General features: G+C 38.9%; 36 non-coding genes across 36 annotated transcripts; 2 read left to right on the top strand and 34 right to left on the bottom strand.

Moving 5' to 3' along the window:
- The first annotated feature begins 734 nt into the window (after positions 1-734).
- On the top strand, positions 735-806 carry Trnac-gca (transfer RNA cysteine (anticodon GCA)). Its single transcript has one exon. It is a non-coding gene; the product is annotated as a tRNA-Cys (tRNA).
- A 91-nt stretch (positions 807-897) lies between these two features.
- Positions 898-969, bottom strand: Trnaq-uug (transfer RNA glutamine (anticodon UUG)). The gene has a single exon. It is a non-coding gene; the product is annotated as a tRNA-Gln (tRNA).
- A 267-nt stretch (positions 970-1236) lies between these two features.
- Positions 1237-1308, top strand: Trnaq-uug (transfer RNA glutamine (anticodon UUG)). The gene has a single exon. It is a non-coding gene; the product is annotated as a tRNA-Gln (tRNA).
- A 1948-nt stretch (positions 1309-3256) lies between these two features.
- Trnac-gca (transfer RNA cysteine (anticodon GCA)) lies at positions 3257-3328 on the bottom strand. The gene has a single exon. It is a non-coding gene; the product is annotated as a tRNA-Cys (tRNA).
- Positions 3329-4055: 727 nt separating this feature from the next.
- On the bottom strand, positions 4056-4127 carry Trnaq-uug (transfer RNA glutamine (anticodon UUG)). Its single transcript has one exon. It is a non-coding gene; the product is annotated as a tRNA-Gln (tRNA).
- A 1659-nt stretch (positions 4128-5786) lies between these two features.
- LOC129733366 (5S ribosomal RNA) lies at positions 5787-5905 on the bottom strand. Its single transcript, XR_008729461.1, has one exon. It is a non-coding gene; the product is annotated as a 5S ribosomal RNA (ribosomal RNA).
- A 230-nt stretch (positions 5906-6135) lies between these two features.
- Positions 6136-6254, bottom strand: LOC129733474 (5S ribosomal RNA). The gene has a single exon (XR_008729560.1). It is a non-coding gene; the product is annotated as a 5S ribosomal RNA (ribosomal RNA).
- Positions 6255-6484: 230 nt separating this feature from the next.
- LOC129733552 (5S ribosomal RNA) lies at positions 6485-6603 on the bottom strand. The gene has a single exon (XR_008729618.1). It is a non-coding gene; the product is annotated as a 5S ribosomal RNA (ribosomal RNA).
- A 230-nt stretch (positions 6604-6833) lies between these two features.
- Positions 6834-6952, bottom strand: LOC129733564 (5S ribosomal RNA). The gene has a single exon (XR_008729629.1). It is a non-coding gene; the product is annotated as a 5S ribosomal RNA (ribosomal RNA).
- Positions 6953-7182: 230 nt separating this feature from the next.
- LOC129733575 (5S ribosomal RNA) lies at positions 7183-7301 on the bottom strand. The gene has a single exon (XR_008729640.1). It is a non-coding gene; the product is annotated as a 5S ribosomal RNA (ribosomal RNA).
- A 230-nt stretch (positions 7302-7531) lies between these two features.
- LOC129733372 (5S ribosomal RNA) lies at positions 7532-7650 on the bottom strand. The gene has a single exon (XR_008729467.1). It is a non-coding gene; the product is annotated as a 5S ribosomal RNA (ribosomal RNA).
- Positions 7651-7880: 230 nt separating this feature from the next.
- On the bottom strand, positions 7881-7999 carry LOC129733383 (5S ribosomal RNA). Its single transcript, XR_008729478.1, has one exon. It is a non-coding gene; the product is annotated as a 5S ribosomal RNA (ribosomal RNA).
- A 229-nt stretch (positions 8000-8228) lies between these two features.
- LOC129733395 (5S ribosomal RNA) lies at positions 8229-8347 on the bottom strand. The gene has a single exon (XR_008729489.1). It is a non-coding gene; the product is annotated as a 5S ribosomal RNA (ribosomal RNA).
- A 229-nt stretch (positions 8348-8576) lies between these two features.
- On the bottom strand, positions 8577-8695 carry LOC129733406 (5S ribosomal RNA). The gene has a single exon (XR_008729500.1). It is a non-coding gene; the product is annotated as a 5S ribosomal RNA (ribosomal RNA).
- A 230-nt stretch (positions 8696-8925) lies between these two features.
- Positions 8926-9044, bottom strand: LOC129733417 (5S ribosomal RNA). The gene has a single exon (XR_008729511.1). It is a non-coding gene; the product is annotated as a 5S ribosomal RNA (ribosomal RNA).
- A 229-nt stretch (positions 9045-9273) lies between these two features.
- Positions 9274-9392, bottom strand: LOC129733428 (5S ribosomal RNA). Its single transcript, XR_008729522.1, has one exon. It is a non-coding gene; the product is annotated as a 5S ribosomal RNA (ribosomal RNA).
- Positions 9393-9621: 229 nt separating this feature from the next.
- On the bottom strand, positions 9622-9740 carry LOC129733439 (5S ribosomal RNA). Its single transcript, XR_008729531.1, has one exon. It is a non-coding gene; the product is annotated as a 5S ribosomal RNA (ribosomal RNA).
- Positions 9741-9969: 229 nt separating this feature from the next.
- Positions 9970-10088, bottom strand: LOC129733445 (5S ribosomal RNA). Its single transcript, XR_008729533.1, has one exon. It is a non-coding gene; the product is annotated as a 5S ribosomal RNA (ribosomal RNA).
- Positions 10089-10317: 229 nt separating this feature from the next.
- LOC129733457 (5S ribosomal RNA) lies at positions 10318-10436 on the bottom strand. Its single transcript, XR_008729545.1, has one exon. It is a non-coding gene; the product is annotated as a 5S ribosomal RNA (ribosomal RNA).
- Positions 10437-10666: 230 nt separating this feature from the next.
- Positions 10667-10785, bottom strand: LOC129733468 (5S ribosomal RNA). Its single transcript, XR_008729555.1, has one exon. It is a non-coding gene; the product is annotated as a 5S ribosomal RNA (ribosomal RNA).
- A 229-nt stretch (positions 10786-11014) lies between these two features.
- LOC129733481 (5S ribosomal RNA) lies at positions 11015-11133 on the bottom strand. Its single transcript, XR_008729563.1, has one exon. It is a non-coding gene; the product is annotated as a 5S ribosomal RNA (ribosomal RNA).
- Positions 11134-11362: 229 nt separating this feature from the next.
- Positions 11363-11481, bottom strand: LOC129733492 (5S ribosomal RNA). The gene has a single exon (XR_008729572.1). It is a non-coding gene; the product is annotated as a 5S ribosomal RNA (ribosomal RNA).
- Positions 11482-11711: 230 nt separating this feature from the next.
- LOC129733504 (5S ribosomal RNA) lies at positions 11712-11830 on the bottom strand. Its single transcript, XR_008729582.1, has one exon. It is a non-coding gene; the product is annotated as a 5S ribosomal RNA (ribosomal RNA).
- Positions 11831-12059: 229 nt separating this feature from the next.
- Positions 12060-12178, bottom strand: LOC129733514 (5S ribosomal RNA). Its single transcript, XR_008729590.1, has one exon. It is a non-coding gene; the product is annotated as a 5S ribosomal RNA (ribosomal RNA).
- Positions 12179-12408: 230 nt separating this feature from the next.
- On the bottom strand, positions 12409-12527 carry LOC129733525 (5S ribosomal RNA). The gene has a single exon (XR_008729595.1). It is a non-coding gene; the product is annotated as a 5S ribosomal RNA (ribosomal RNA).
- A 229-nt stretch (positions 12528-12756) lies between these two features.
- Positions 12757-12875, bottom strand: LOC129733529 (5S ribosomal RNA). Its single transcript, XR_008729596.1, has one exon. It is a non-coding gene; the product is annotated as a 5S ribosomal RNA (ribosomal RNA).
- A 229-nt stretch (positions 12876-13104) lies between these two features.
- Positions 13105-13223, bottom strand: LOC129733530 (5S ribosomal RNA). The gene has a single exon (XR_008729597.1). It is a non-coding gene; the product is annotated as a 5S ribosomal RNA (ribosomal RNA).
- Positions 13224-13453: 230 nt separating this feature from the next.
- LOC129733534 (5S ribosomal RNA) lies at positions 13454-13572 on the bottom strand. Its single transcript, XR_008729601.1, has one exon. It is a non-coding gene; the product is annotated as a 5S ribosomal RNA (ribosomal RNA).
- Positions 13573-13801: 229 nt separating this feature from the next.
- Positions 13802-13920, bottom strand: LOC129733545 (5S ribosomal RNA). Its single transcript, XR_008729612.1, has one exon. It is a non-coding gene; the product is annotated as a 5S ribosomal RNA (ribosomal RNA).
- A 229-nt stretch (positions 13921-14149) lies between these two features.
- Positions 14150-14268, bottom strand: LOC129733551 (5S ribosomal RNA). Its single transcript, XR_008729617.1, has one exon. It is a non-coding gene; the product is annotated as a 5S ribosomal RNA (ribosomal RNA).
- A 229-nt stretch (positions 14269-14497) lies between these two features.
- On the bottom strand, positions 14498-14616 carry LOC129733553 (5S ribosomal RNA). The gene has a single exon (XR_008729619.1). It is a non-coding gene; the product is annotated as a 5S ribosomal RNA (ribosomal RNA).
- Positions 14617-14845: 229 nt separating this feature from the next.
- LOC129733554 (5S ribosomal RNA) lies at positions 14846-14964 on the bottom strand. Its single transcript, XR_008729620.1, has one exon. It is a non-coding gene; the product is annotated as a 5S ribosomal RNA (ribosomal RNA).
- A 229-nt stretch (positions 14965-15193) lies between these two features.
- LOC129733555 (5S ribosomal RNA) lies at positions 15194-15312 on the bottom strand. The gene has a single exon (XR_008729621.1). It is a non-coding gene; the product is annotated as a 5S ribosomal RNA (ribosomal RNA).
- Positions 15313-15541: 229 nt separating this feature from the next.
- LOC129733434 (5S ribosomal RNA) lies at positions 15542-15661 on the bottom strand. The gene has a single exon (XR_008729528.1). It is a non-coding gene; the product is annotated as a 5S ribosomal RNA (ribosomal RNA).
- A 229-nt stretch (positions 15662-15890) lies between these two features.
- On the bottom strand, positions 15891-16009 carry LOC129733556 (5S ribosomal RNA). The gene has a single exon (XR_008729622.1). It is a non-coding gene; the product is annotated as a 5S ribosomal RNA (ribosomal RNA).
- Positions 16010-16238: 229 nt separating this feature from the next.
- LOC129733557 (5S ribosomal RNA) lies at positions 16239-16357 on the bottom strand. Its single transcript, XR_008729623.1, has one exon. It is a non-coding gene; the product is annotated as a 5S ribosomal RNA (ribosomal RNA).
- Positions 16358-16478: the final 121 nt, after the last annotated feature.

A 16478-nucleotide genomic window follows, 5' to 3' on the forward strand; every position in this document is an offset into this window, starting at 1 on the left:
ATTGAATGCAGAAAAAATGTTGCGGTTGTGAAACTAAACATTGTTATTGGAATTTGCGAAGCATTTAAACTGCGTTTACAAGTACTGTTTTCCCTCGCTAACACTACTAAATGAGTGAAATTTATTAAAGTAAATTTTTCATATTAAATTGCAGTTTCTTTTACTTTTAAAGTTCTAGCAAGTTGATAATTCATTGTATTTCAAAGGTGAGATTTTATTAATCTAAAAAGTCTAGTATCTATTACAAAAATCAATTACCAAAAAAAAATACACTGTACAACACACCATTGCTAGGCTACGTCATTAGCATTTGTCAGACTTGGGTGGGGGTGGAGGCTGGAGGAAGAAATGTGAGCGGGCGCTCATCGATACCATAAGCGAAACCAAAATGTAGTCCCATTACGAGAGTGAATAGCTACTTTAATCATGTAATTTCCACTGCCATGCCAATTTTCAGACCATCCTCACCTGAGCAGTTTCATACCTGATAACAGCCTCCATACTTTGCCCGAGGAAAAACGTGCGAATTTGGTTATGTAAAACCGTAGTAGCCACGCCCTTCTCATCATTTTCATTTACCGTTAACAGTGCTCATGTTTGCTTGCTCGCTTCCTCTCGCCATGCGCAGCAGCACTATACCAACACAGGTATAATATTTCCACTTTACTCGGCATTTGAATTAACAGGCAACAAGAATGTTTTTATATCGTTGTAAGAACCATCTCTCATACATTGGGGGTATAGCTCAGTGGTAGAGCATTCGACTGCAGATCGAGAGGTCCCCGGTTCAAACCCGGGTGCCCCCTCTCCGATATTTTTGGACTAAAGTCGTTTTTTAGAGAGAAGGTAAACTACTCTTCTTCTTATATCAAAATTCGGACAAAAGTATAAAAAACGAGGTTCCACCGAGATTTGAACTCGGATCGCAGGATTCAAAGTCCTGAGTGCTAACCGTTACACCATGGAACCTTGGTTAGAACTGTGGAACATCGAATAAAAAGAAATTTTTGGTCTTATAACGTGGGTCGTTCCTAAATTACGAAAGCTTTACATCGTAGCAGAGCTTCTCGTATAATCACTTGTTGATGTAATACTTCTCTTTTGAACCATTCAGTTTACAGAGACGGTATTAACGTACGACCCCCAAATTGTTACTATAATGTAGCAAATTATAGCAGGTATCGCAAGATGTACACTTTTACTATATGTTTCACTATAAGCAACCGGCTATACAACGGTTCCATGGTGTAACGGTTAGCACTCAGGACTTTGAATCCTGCGATCCGAGTTCAAATCTCGGTGGAACCTCGTTTTTTTGTTTGGTATTAGAATACTGAGCAGAATCATTTCAAATCGCCTGGAAATACGCGAAAATTTAATCGACCATTTTTGATTTGAATGAAACTTTGCACACGTATTTAGCTCAGCAAACTGAGCATTTTCCACAGATGGAACGATACCTGCTTTAGCGCTTGAGTTATTTATCCAATCGTTTTGTTGTCAAAGAATGAATTGTATATTTTTGATCAAGCATTCCAATGAACGTATGGTTTTTGCTGGAGAACCATGGACAAATTAAGAAAAACGTGTATTTTCCGAAATATAATTAATTTATCGAGCTTAAATTTAAAATAACTCGAAAACCAATGCGTTTAGAATGTTAACTACCAAGAGCTTTTTGATTTAAAATGACTCTCTGCATCTTTTAAAATCATCAGAATACAAATATTTTGAAGAATGTTTGAATTAGAATTTTTATAAAAAAATTAATCTACCATAAACATTTTTTTTTTCATTTCTCCATCCTGACCTTTTTTTTAAAGTTGCGTATTAACGTCAAGTTTCTTTAAAAAAAAAAATAAGAAAAAATTCAACTCTTTTTTTTTTAATTGAAATTTAATGTTTATTTTTATTTTTTTTTGGTCAAAAACAATTTTTTTTGTACAGTGTATATTTTTTTATGGTGCATTTTTAATTCCCTACAACTCATTCTCAGACAGTTTTTCTATACAACCAACGGTTTCTGGGCTACAATGCTTCGAATAAAACCTATGTATGCTCAGTTTGCCGAGCCAAATACGTGTGCAAAGTTTCATTCAAATCAAAAATGGTCGATATTCGACCATCGGTGATTTGGCGCGATCTTGCTCTACTACACAAATCCTATGGAACAAAAGAAATTTTCAGGTGGAACGAGACGTGGTCGCGATCAACTCGAATTTGGCAATCTAATTTTCTCTTGATTTATGAAGACTACGTACATGAAATTTTGATTAATTGTTTTCACAACTGTTGCATGCCTGAAGTAGCAATTTGAGTGCTGTTTATTTAGTGGAAGCCAAATTTTTTACGATCAAAATACTGAAGTAAAAAGAACTCTAACCTCAAAATTGTATAGGAAAAGGCCACAATCCCGTTTCACCTTCAATCCAATTGAATTCTCCTAAAACTATATTTATGAATTGCAGGAAATCACTACTAAAAGTTATATTGAAAGAACTGATTTTTAGTGGCAATCTGTAGAAAACTCCACATAAGTCCGTTAAAATAGGTAGATAGAAGTATGGTGTCTTTGACAAAGTTGTTTTTTATGAAATGTGCTACAACTTTGCCGAACACGATGAATTTTTTTATGCAAAAATGAAAAAAGTACTCGCTTTTCACTGTTAAGTGGATTGATCACAAAACTGGAACTTCCATAACATGGAGAATAATTAATGGAACAACTTTACAGAAGACACTATGGCTCTAAAATCAAGTTTTTTGGGTCAAAAATGTTTCGATCACGTTTGTGCAGCTTTGGAAACAGTATGCGGTGGCTTTATTCTATACAATTTTCAGGTTAGGTTTCATTTCACTTGACGATTTTTGAGCGTAAAAATCTCAGCTTCCATTTAATAAATAGGGCTCGAATTGCTACACTATGGCTCTAAAATCAAGTTTCTTGGGTCAAAATAATTTCGATCACGTTTTTGCAGCTTTGGAAACAGTGTGCACCGTCCCGTTTCAACTTGAGCAGAGCTTTCAGAAGAATGCAGAATGGCACAGATCTCGCTGTAAAGCTTTGTGCGATGTTTCAGTGTATTTTCAGTGTGCATTCTTGCTGCAAAAAATCAAAAAAAATTAAATCAGCAAACAGGAATATTCAATATATAATAATAATGTCACATTATTCATTTTTTATATATATATTACTTGCAAAACATTATGAATGCATGTAATTCTGCAAAATAAGATGATGATAAAAAAGATCGCGAGGGGGCACCCGGGTTTGAACCGGGGACCTCTCGATCTGCAGTCGAATGCTCTACCACTGAGCTATACCCCCCATGTTGGACACGTTCTGGAACGTTCTTTTGAACGTGACCCATAATGTGGTTATACAAATGTAGCTGTTAATATTGAATGCTTGAGCTTAACTTGATTGACCATCGCCAATTGCCCCACTTAACTGATCCTTAGTTATTCATTTCCTGTAGCTACCAGAGGTCAGACTAAACCCTGCACACTCCCAAGGTATGAACACTCATGGCAATAGATATTTTGTTCTAGTAATTTACTCCTAAACTGACATTCTATTTCACGATATGTTTGATCCTTTTCGATAGATAATACAATCCCGAAAAATTAGGGTAAATAGGACATTGACGAAAACTGCGGCGTTAAACTTAACGACATAAAAATCCGGGAAAGCACGCCTTCCGTAAAAAAACTAGATTGATAAGAATCAGTTGACCAGTCAGGTACGAATTCTTACACTCTAAAAACATTCATAAGAACATTTTCACATTTTCAACACTAATCAATCGAGTAAAACTTAGGTATACCACCTATCATAGCTTAAGTGTTCAAAATTTGATGCAGTATACGTTCACGGTATATTGAAATAAATCGTTTCGAAAACTCTTTATCGAAACGAAATATAAGAAAACATAAAAACATAGTATAAGTTAGGTGTAAACCGATATATTGACTTTTGCCAGTGTATTAAAAATTATCTTTAAGCTTGAGGTAGCGTTCAAGATCAATCAATCAGCAAGTTAAAATAAAAAGCGAGGTTCCACCGAGATTTGAACTCGGATCGCAGGATTCAAAGTCCTGAGTGCTAACCGTTACACCATGGAACCTATACATACAAGCGCCAGCTACAAATAGATGAATATAACTCATAATAATTTTACCATGAGTTTGTTCTAAAACATCTATGTATGTGTTAGTCGAATATCTGTTGATATCATGTTGGTAGGTATGTCTCAACTTTGGGAGCACTGTGTTTCTGTTCACTTATGACAGTAAACTTTATCTGCTGCTCTTTTTCCCAAATTACTTCAGTTTTTGAAATAATTGTTACAGTGATACTCTATATTAAAGATTATCTGTGAATGAAAATGGGTCGAGATTTCGCTAGAATTAGGTACAAATGTAAGAAATAGATGGAAGGTTTCTACAATTTATTTCCAAGATGCAATTTATTTCTGTTGAAGGTAATGGCTTAAGCAACGAAAAACTTAACTTATATTATTTCAAGCAGTACATATGGGGTTGTACTAACTGGGGAAATAGTTAATTAGAAATTTTCGAAAAACACAGTCCAGCAGGTGGAACATTCAAAAGTAGAAATTGCTTGACTTGCATTATACTCAATATTAATACGAAAAAGAAGTACATATCATTTGTTGTAAAGCTCCACAGCTTCGATTACTACCACAAAAAGGGTGAATAACGCATGTTTCTGCATAGTAGGACTGGTTTTACTTTAGTCAAGTGACATGACGTGGAAAGTGTAACGTAAATGTGCTCTATATAATTATGGACATATCTTTGTAGTAATAAACTAGTGTGAACTAGAGAATCTCCCATTAAACTAAAGGAGCACTCTAACTAGCTGAGTTCCGGTATTCCGGAGACTTGTAATTTCTAACACTGGAGCAAAATGAAGATAAAAATAAACGAGAAAAGTAGCATTGATTTTTTTTAACTACTGAGCCACACAATTGTGGTCCACATTCGCAGCGAAGTTTATTTCTTACATGTGAATTGAATAACTTAAATTTGAAAATATAAATAAATTCTTCGCGAAAATAACAGTGAAGATATTTTCCAAAAGTTACAAAGTGAGTAATTTTCTAGCATTTGAACAGTTATCAAATGAGTGCGGGTCCTTTATAAATGTCACTTTAATCGATTCTCGCGGTTTTTACCATGTTAATTCAAAAAAACTTCACGCATTTTCGGGATGGGAATCGAAAAGCACAAAGTGTTCATTGAGTAGAAGAATTATCCAGAGAAAATCTTTCGCCATTCGAAAGATTCGGAATGTCTGTCAAAGAGGACAATTTAATATATGTACTAGTTTTAGACTGTTCCGGTTTTTTTTTTTCTAAAGCTTTTCTTGATGATTTACTTCAGGCGGATTTTCGAAATAACATGTTTTTAAGCGGATTTTCGAATAAACGTGGTTTTTTATAATTCTGATTATAATTTATAATTCAATTATAAGATAGAACAATTGGAATTCCATTTATGAGATGTTTTCAACATGGTATGATCGTTGACAATTTCCACCCACTTCGATGGGTGTTTTATGCTATACTCCCGATGGGTGGTGATACCGGACGGAGAACAGAATATAGTAATTTTTCAAACAGTTATCAGTTGAGTGTGAATTCTTTTATCGATGTCATTTTATTCCATTTCCAATCCGAAATCAAAGCAAAAATATAAAATCATTGATATTTCATCAAGAATTACGACGCGCGGTCACAGAGTGTAAAAAGTAACAAAAAGGCCAACGACACGCGACGTTCCCAAGCGGTCACCCATCTAAGTACTAATCGCGCCCGATGTTGCTTAACTTCGGTGATCGGACGAGAACCGGTGTTTTCAACATGGTATGATCGTTGACAATTTCCACTCACTTCGATGGGTGTTTTATGCTATACTCCCGATGGGTGGTGATACCGGACGGAGAACAGAATATAGTAATTTTTCAAACAGTTATCAGTTGAGTGTGAATCCATTATCAATGTCAATTTTGTTCCATTTCCAATACAAAGTCAAAGCAAAAATATAAAATCATTGAAATTTCATCAAGAATTACGACGCGTGGTCACAGAGTGTAAAAAGTAACAAAAAGGCCAACGACACGCGACGTTCCCAAGCGGTCACCCATCTAAGTACTAATCGCGCCCGATGTTGCTTAACTTCGGTGATCGGACGAGAACCGGTGTTTTCAACATGGTATGATCGTTGACAATTTCCACCCACTTCGATGGGTGTTTTATGCTATACTCCCGATGGGTGGTGATACCGGACGGAGAACAGAATATAGTAATTTTTCAAACAGTTATCAGTTGAGTGTGAATCCATTATCAATGTCAATTTTGTTCCATTTCCAATACAAAGTCAAAGCAAAAATATAAAATCATTGAAATTTCATCAAGAATAACGACGCGTGGTCACAGAGTGTAAAAAGTAACAAAAAGGCCAACGACACGCGACGTTCCCAAGCGGTCACCCATCTAAGTACTAATCGCGCCCGATGTTGCTTAACTTCGGTGATCGGACGAGAACCGGTGTTTTCAACATGGTATGATCGTTGACAATTTCCACCCACTTCGATGGGTGTTTTATGCTATACTCCCGATGGGTGGTGATACCGGACGGAGAACAGAATATAGTAATTTTTCAAACAGTTATCAGTTGAGTGTGAATTCTTTTATCGATGTCATTTTATTCCATTTCCAATCCGAAATCAAAGCAAAAATATAAAATCATTGAAATTTCATCAAGAATTACGACGCGCGGTCACAGAGTGTAAAAAGTAACAAAAAGGCCAACGACACGCGACGTTCCCAAGCGGTCACCCATCTAAGTACTAATCGCGCCCGATGTTGCTTAACTTCGGTGATCGGACGAGAACCGGTGTTTTCAACATGGTATGATCGTTGACAATTTCCACCCACTTCGATGGGTGTTTTATGCTATACTCCCGATGGGTGGTGATACCGGACGGAGAACAGAATATAGTAATTTTTCAAACAGTTATCAGTTGAGTGTGAATCCATTATCAATGTCAATTTTGTTCCATTTCCAATACAAAGTCAAAGCAAAAATATAAAATCATTGAAATTTCATCAAGAATAACGACGCGCGGTCACAGAGTGTAAAAAGTAACAAAAAGGCCAACGACACGCGACGTTCCCAAGCGGTCACCCATCTAAGTACTAATCGCGCCCGATGTTGCTTAACTTCGGTGATCGGACGAGAACCGGTGTTTTCAACATGGTATGATCGTTGACAATTTCCACCCACTTCGATGGGTGTTTTATGCTATACTCTCGATGGGTGGTGATACCGAACGGAGGACAGAATATAGTTACTTTTCAAACAGTTATCAGTTGAGTGTGAATTCTTTTATCGATGTCATTTTATTCCATTTCCAATACAAAGTTAAAGCAAAAATATAAAATCATTGAAATTTCATCAAGAATTACGACGCGTGGTCACAGAGTGTAAAAAGTAACAAAAAGGCCAACGACACGCGACGTTCCCAAGCGGTCACCCATCTAAGTACTAATCGCGCCCGATGTTGCTTAACTTCGGTGATCGGACGAGAACCGGTGTTTTCAACATGGTATGATCGTTGACAATTTCCACCCACTTCGATGGGTGTTTTATGCTATACTCCCGATGGGTGGTGATACCGGACGGAGAACAGAATATAGTAATTTTTCAAACAGTTATCAGTTGAGTGTGAATCCATTATCAATGTCAATTTTGTTCCATTTCCAATACAAAGTCAAAGCAAAAATATAAAATCATTGAAATTTCATCAAGAATAACGACGCGTGGTCACAGAGTGTAAAAAGTAACAAAAAGGCCAACGACACGCGACGTTCCCAAGCGGTCACCCATCTAAGTACTAATCGCGCCCGATGTTGCTTAACTTCGGTGATCGGACGAGAACCGGTGTTTTCAACATGGTATGATCGTTGACAATTTCCTCCCACTTCGATGGGTGTTTTATGCTATACTCCCGATGGGTGGTGATACCGGACGGAGAACAGAGTATGGTAATTTTTCAAACAGTTATCAGTTGAGTGTGAATCCATTATCAATGTCATTTTATTCCATTTCCAATACAAAGTTAAAGCAAAAATATAAAATCATTGAAATTTCATCAAGAATTACGACGCGCGGTCACAGAGTGTAAAAAGTAACAAAAAGGCCAACGACACGCGACGTTCCCAAGCGGTCACCCATCTAAGTACTAATCGCGCCCGATGTTGCTTAACTTCGGTGATCGGACGAGAACCGGTGTTTTCAACATGGTATGATCGTTGACAATTTCCACCCACTTCGATGGGTGTTTTATGCTATACTCCCGATGGGTGGTGATACCGGACGGAGAACAGAGTATGGTAATTTTTCAAACAGTTATCAGTTGAGTGTGAATCCATTATCAATGTCATTTTATTCCATTTCCAATACAAAGTTAAAGCAAAAATATAAAATCATTGAAATTTCATCAAGAATTACGACGCGTGGTCACAGTGTGTAAAAAGTAACAAAAAGGCCAACGACACGCGACGTTCCCAAGCGGTCACCCATCTAAGTACTAATCGCGCCCGATGTTGCTTAACTTCGGTGATCGGACGAGAACCGGTGTTTTCAACATGGTATGATCGTTGACAATTTCCACCCACTTCGATGGGTGTTTTATGCTATACTCTCGATGGGTGGTGATACCGAACGGAGGACAGAATATAGTTACTTTTCAAACAGTTATCAGTTGAGTGTGAATTCTTTTATCGATGTCATTTTATTCCATTTCCAATACAAAGTTAAAGCAAAAATATAAAATCATTGAAATTTCATCAAGAATTACGACGCGTGGTCACAGAGTGTAAAAAGTAACAAAAAGGCCAACGACACGCGACGTTCCCAAGCGGTCACCCATCTAAGTACTAATCGCGCCCGATGTTGCTTAACTTCGGTGATCGGACGAGAACCGGTGTTTTCAACATGGTATGATCGTTGACAATTTCCACCCACTTCGATGGGTGTTTTATGCTATACTCTCGATGGGTGGTGGTACTGGACGGAGAACAGAGTATAGTAATTTTTCAAACAGTTATCAGTTGAGTGTGAATCCATTATCAATGTCATTTTATTCCATTTCCAATCCGAAATCAAAGCAAAAATATAAAATCATTGAAATTTCATCAAGAATTACGACGCGTGGTCACAGAGTGTAAAAAGTAACAAAAAGGCCAACGACACGCGACGTTCCCAAGCGGTCACCCATCTAAGTACTAATCGCGCCCGATGTTGCTTAACTTCGGTGATCGGACGAGAACCGGTGTTTTCAACATGGTATGATCGTTGACAATTTCCACCCACTTCGATGGGTGTTTTATGCTATACTCCCGATGGGTGGTGGTACCGGACGGAGAACAGAGTATAGTTATTTTTCAAACAGTTATCAGTTGAGTGTGAATCCATTATCAATGTCATTTTATTCCATTTCCAATCCGAAATCAAAGCAAAAATATAAAATCATTGAAATTTCATCAAGAATTACGACGCGTGGTCACAGAGTGTAAAAAGTAACAAAAAGGCCAACGACACGCGACGTTCCCAAGCGGTCACCCATCTAAGTACTAATCGCGCCCGATGTTGCTTAACTTCGGTGATCGGACGAGAACCGGTGTTTTCAACATGGTATGATCGTTGACAATTTCCACCCACTTCGATGGGTGTTTTATGCTATACTCTCGATGGGTGGTGGTACTGGACGGAGAACAGAGTATAGTAATTTTTCAAACAGTTATCAGTTGAGTGTGAATCCATTATCAATATCATTTTATTCCATTTCCAATCCGAAATCAAAGCAAAAATATAAAATCATTGAAATTTCATCAAGAATTACGACGCGTGGTCACAGAGTGTAAAAAGTAACAAAAAGGCCAACGACACGCGACGTTCCCAAGCGGTCACCCATCTAAGTACTAATCGCGCCCGATGTTGCTTAACTTCGGTGATCGGACGAGAACCGGTGTTTTCAACATGGTATGATCGTTGACAATTTCCACCCACTTCGATGGGTGTTTTATGCTATACTCCCGATGGGTGGTGATACCGGACGGAGAACAGAGTATAGTTATTTTTCAAACAGTTATCAGTTGAGTGTGAATCCATTATCAATGTCATTTTATTCCATTTCCAATCCGAAATCAAAGCAAAAATATAAAATCATTGAAATTTCATCAAGAATTACGACGCGTGGTCACAGAGTGTAAAAAGTAACAAAAAGGCCAACGACACGCGACGTTCCCAAGCGGTCACCCATCTAAGTACTAATCGCGCCCGATGTTGCTTAACTTCGGTGATCGGACGAGAACCGGTGTTTTCAACATGGTATGATCGTTGACAATTTTTCACCCACTTCGATGGGTGTTTTATGCTATACTCCCGATGGGTGGTGATACCGGACGGAGAACAGAGTATAGTTATTTTTCAAACAGTTATCAGTTGAGTGTGAATCCATTATCAATGTCATTTTATTCCATTTCCAATCCGAAATCAAAGCAAAAATATAAAATCATTGAAATTTCATCAAGAATTACGACGCGTGGTCACAGAGTGTAAAAAGTAACAAAAAGGCCAACGACACGCGACGTTCCCAAGCGGTCACCCATCTAAGTACTAATCGCGCCCGATGTTGCTTAACTTCGGTGATCGGACGAGAACCGGTGTTTTCAACATGGTATGATCGTTGACAATTTCCACCCACTTCGATGGGTGTTTTATGCTATACTCCCGATGGGTGGTGATACCGGACGGAGAACAGAGTATAGTTATTTTTCAAACAGTTATCAGTTGAGTGTGAATCCATTATCAATGTCATTTTATTCCATTTCCAATCCGAAATCAAAGCAAAAATATAAAATCATTGAAATTTCATCAAGAATTACGACGCGTGGTCACAGAGTGTAAAAAGTAACAAAAAGGCCAACGACACGCGACGTTCCCAAGCGGTCACCCATCTAAGTACTAATCGCGCCCGATGTTGCTTAACTTCGGTGATCGGACGAGAACCGGTGTTTTCAACATGGTATGATCGTTGACAATTTCCACCCACTTCGATGGGTGTTTTATGCTATACTCTCGATGGGTGGTGGTACTGGACGGAGAACAGAGTATAGTAATTTTTCAAACAGTTATCAGTTGAGTGTGAATCCATTATCAATGTCATTTTATTCCATTTCCAATCCGAAATCAAAGCAAAAATATAAAATCATTGAAATTTCATCAAGAATTACGACGCGTGGTCACAGAGTGTAAAAAGTAACAAAAAGGCCAACGACACGCGACGTTCCCAAGCGGTCACCCATCTAAGTACTAATCGCGCCCGATGTTGCTTAACTTCGGTGATCGGACGAGAACCGGTGTTTTCAACATGGTATGATCGTTGACAATTTCCACCCACTTCGATGGGTGTTTTATGCTATACTCTCGATGGGTGGTGATACCGAACGGAGGACAGAATATAGTTACTTTTCAAACAGTTATCAGTTGAGTGTGAATTCTTTTATCGATGTCATTTTATTCCATTTCCAATACAAAGTTAAAGCAAAAATATAAAATCATTGAAATTTCATCAAGAATTACGACGCGTGGTCACAGAGTGTAAAAAGTAACAAAAAGGCCAACGACACGCGACGTTCCCAAGCGGTCACCCATCTAAGTACTAATCGCGCCCGATGTTGCTTAACTTCGGTGATCGGACGAGAACCGGTGTTTTCAACATGGTATGATCGTTGACAATTTCCACCCACTTCGATGGGTGTTTTATGCTATACTCTCGATGGGTGGTGGTACTGGACGGAGAACAGAGTATAGTAATTTTTCAAACAGTTATCAGTTGAGTGTGAATCCATTATCAATGTCATTTTATTCCATTTCCAATCCGAAATCAAAGCAAAAATATAAAATCATTGAAATTTCATCAAGAATTACGACGCGTGGTCACAGAGTGTAAAAAGTAACAAAAAGGCCAACGACACGCGACGTTCCCAAGCGGTCACCCATCTAAGTACTAATCGCGCCCGATGTTGCTTAACTTCGGTGATCGGACGAGAACCGGTGTTTTCAACATGGTATGATCGTTGACAATTTCCACCCACTTCGATGGGTGTTTTATGCTATACTCTCGATGGGTGGTGGTACTGGACGGAGAACAGAGTATAGTAATTTTTTCAAACAGTTATCAGTTGAGTGTGAATCCATTATCAATGTCATTTTATTCCATTTCCAATCCGAAATCAAAGCAAAAATATAAAATCATTGAAATTTCATCAAGAATTACGACGCGTGGTCACAGAGTGTAAAAAGTAACAAAAAGGCCAACGACACGCGACGTTCCCAAGCGGTCACCCATCTAAGTACTAATCGCGCCCGATGTTGCTTAACTTCGGTGATCGGACGAGAACCGGTGTTTTCAACATGGTATGATCGTTGACAATTTCCACCCACTTCGATGGGTGTTTTATGCTATACTCTCGATGGGTGGTGGTACTGGACGGAGAACAGAGTATAGTAATTTTTCAAACAGTTATCAGTTGAGTGTGAATCCATTATCAATATCATTTTATTCCATTTCCAATCCGAAATCAAAGCAAAAATATAAAATCATTGAAATTTCATCAAGAATTACGACGCGTGGTCACAGAGTGTAAAAAGTAACAAAAAGGCCAACGACACGCGACGTTCCCAAGCGGTCACCCATCTAAGTACTAATCGCGCCCGATGTTGCTTAACTTCGGTGATCGGACGAGAACCGGTGTTTTCAACATGGTATGATCGTTGACAATTTCCACCCACTTCGATGGGTGTTTTATGCTATACTCCCGATGGGTGGTGATACCGGACGGAGAACAGAGTATAGTTATTTTTCAAACAGTTATCAGTTGAGTGTGAATCCATTATCAATGTCATTTTATTCCATTTCCAATCCGAAATCAAAGCAAAAATATAAAATCATTGAAATTTCATCAAGAATTACGACGCGTGGTCACAGAGTGTAAAAAGTAACAAAAAGGCCAACGACACGCGACGTTCCCAAGCGGTCACCCATCTAAGTACTAATCGCGCCCGATGTTGCTTAACTTCGGTGATCGGACGAGAACCGGTGTTTTCAACATGGTATGATCGTTGACAATTTTTCACCCACTTCGATGGGTGTTTTATGCTATACTCCCGATGGGTGGTGATACCGGACGGAGAACAGAGTATAGTTATTTTTCAAACAGTTATCAGTTGAGTGTGAATCCATTATCAATGTCATTTTATTCCATTTCCAATCCGAAATCAAAGCAAAAATATAAAATCATTGAAATTTCATCAAGAATTACGACGCGTGGTCACAGAGTGTAAAAAGTAACAAAAAGGCCAACGACACGCGACGTTCCCAAGCGGTCACCCATCTAAGTACTAATCGCGCCCGATGTTGCTTAACTTCGGTGATCGGACGAGAACCGGTGTTTTCAACATGGTATGATCGTTGACAATTTTCACCCACTTCGATGGGTGTTTTATGCTATACTCCCGATGGGTGGTGATACCGGACGGAGAACAGAGTATAGTTATTTTTCAAACAGTTATCAGTTGAGTGTGAATCCATTATCAATGTCATTTTATTCCATTTCCAATCCGAAATCAAAGCAAAAATATAAAATCATTGAAATTTCATCAAGAATTACGACGCGTGGTCACAGAGTGTAAAAAGTAACAAAAAGGCCAACGACACGCGACGTTCCCAAGCGGTCACCCATCTAAGTACTAATCGCGCCCGATGTTGCTTAACTTCGGTGATCGGACGAGAACCGGTGTTTTCAACATGGTATGATCGTTGACAATTTCCACCCACTTCGATGGGTGTTTTATGCTATACTCCCGATGGGTGGTGATACCGGACGGAGAACAGAGTATAGTTATTTTTCAAACAGTTATCAGTTGAGTGTGAATCCATTATCAATGTCATTTTATTCCATTTCCAATCCGAAATCAAAGCAAAAATATAAAATCATTGAAATTTCATCAAGAATTACGACGCGTGGTCACAGAGTGTAAAAAGTAACAAAAAGGCCAACGACACGCGACGTTCCCAAGCGGTCACCCATCTAAGTACTAATCGCGCCCGATGTTGCTTAACTTCGGTGATCGGACGAGAACCGGTGTTTTCAACATGGTATGATCGTTGACAATTTCCACCCACTTCGATGGGTGTTTTATGCTATACTCCCGATGGGTGGTGATACCGGACGGAGAACAGAGTATAGTTATTTTTCAAACAGTTATCAGTTGAGTGTGAATCCATTATCAATGTCATTTTATTCCATTTCCAATCCGAAATCAAAGCAAAAATATAAAATCATTGAAATTTCATCAAGAATTACGACGCGTGGTCACAGAGTGTAAAAAGTAACAAAAAGGCCAACGACACGCGACGTTCCCAAGCGGTCACCCATCTAAGTACTAATCGCGCCCGATGTTGCTTAACTTCGGTGATCGGACGAGAACCGGTGTTTTCAACATGGTATGATCGTTGACAATTTCCACCCACTTCGAATGGTGTTTTATGCTATACTCCCGATGGGTGGTGATACCGGACGGAGAACAGAGTATAGTTATTTTTCAAACAGTTATCAGTTGAGTGTGAATCCATTATCAATGTCATTTTATTCCATTTCCAATCCGAAATCAAAGCAAAAATATAAAATCATTGAAATTTCATCAAGAATTACGACGCGTGGTCACAGAGTGTAAAAAGTAACAAAAAGGCCAACGACACGCGACGTTCCCAAGCGGTCACCCATCTAAGTACTAATCGCGCCCGATGTTGCTTAACTTCGGTGATCGGACGAGAACCGGTGTTTTCAACATGGTATGATCGTTGACAATTTCCACCCACTTCGATGGGTGTTTTATGCTATACTCTCGATGGGTGGTGGTACTGGACGGAGAACAGAGTATAGTAATTTTTCAAACAGTTATCAGTTGAGTGTGAATCCATTATCAATGTCATTTTATTCCATTTCCAATCCGAAATCAAAGCAAAAATATAAAATCATTGAAATTTCATCAAGAATTACGACGCGTGGTCACAGAGTGTAAAAAGTAACAAAAAGGCCAACGACACGCGACGTTCCCAAGCGGTCACCCATCTAAGTACTAATCGCGCCCGATGTTGCTTAACTTCGGTGATCGGACGAGAACCGGTGTTTTCAACATGGTATGATCGTTGACAATTTCCACCCACTTCGATGGGTGTTTTATGCTATACTCTCGATGGGTGGTGGTACTGGACGGAGAACAGAGTATAGTAATTTTTCAAACAGTTATCAGTTGAGTGTGAATCCATTATCAATGTCATTTTATTCCATTTCCAATCCGAAATCAAAGCAAAAATATAAAATCATTGAAATTTCATCAAGAATTACGACGCGTGGTCACAGAGTGTAAAAAGTAACAAAAAGGCCAACGACACGCGACGTTCCCAAGCGGTCCACCCATCTAAGTACTAATCGCGCCCGATGTTGCTTAACTTCGGTGATCGGACGAGAACCGGTGTTTTCAACATGGTATGATCGTTGACAATTTCCACCCACTTCGATGGGTGTTTTATGCTATACTCTCGATGGGTGGTGGTACTGGACGGAGAACAGAGTATAGTAATTTTTCAAACAGTTATCAGTTGAGTGTGAATCCATTATCAATATCATTTTATTCCATTTCCAATCCGAAATCAAAGCAAAAATATAAAATCATTGAAATTTCATCAAGAATTACGACGCGTGGTCACAGAGTGTAAAAAGTAACAAAAAGGCCAACGACACGCGACGTTCCCAAGCGGTCACCCATCTAAGTACTAATCGCGCCCGATGTTGCTTAACTTCGGTGATCGGACGAGAACCGGTGTTTTCAACATGGTATGATCGTTGACAATTTCCACCCACTTCGATGGGTGTTTTATGCTATACTCTCGATGGGTGGTGGTACTGGACGGAGAACAGAGTATAGTAATTTTTCAAACAGTTATCAGTTGAGTGTGAATCCATTATCAATGTCATTTTATTCCATTTCCAATCCGAAATCAAAGCAAAAATATAAAATCATTGAAATTTCATCAAGAATTACGACGCGTGGTCACAGAGTGTAAAAAGTAACAAAAAGGCCAACGACACGCGACGTTCCCAAGCGGTCACCCATCTAAGTACTAATCGCGCCCGATGTTGCTTAACTTCGGTGATCGGACGAGAACCGGTGTTTTCAACATGGTATGATCGTTGACAATTTCCACCCACTTCGATGGGTGTTTTATGCTATACTCCCGATGGGTGGTGATACCGGACGGAGAACAGAGTATAGTAACTTTTCAAACAGTTATCAGTTGAGTGTGAATCCATTATCAA

Source organism: Wyeomyia smithii, chromosome 3 (genome assembly GCF_029784165.1).
Source record: "Wyeomyia smithii strain HCP4-BCI-WySm-NY-G18 chromosome 3, ASM2978416v1, whole genome shotgun sequence".
Taxonomy (NCBI): Eukaryota; Metazoa; Arthropoda; class Insecta; order Diptera; family Culicidae; genus Wyeomyia; species Wyeomyia smithii.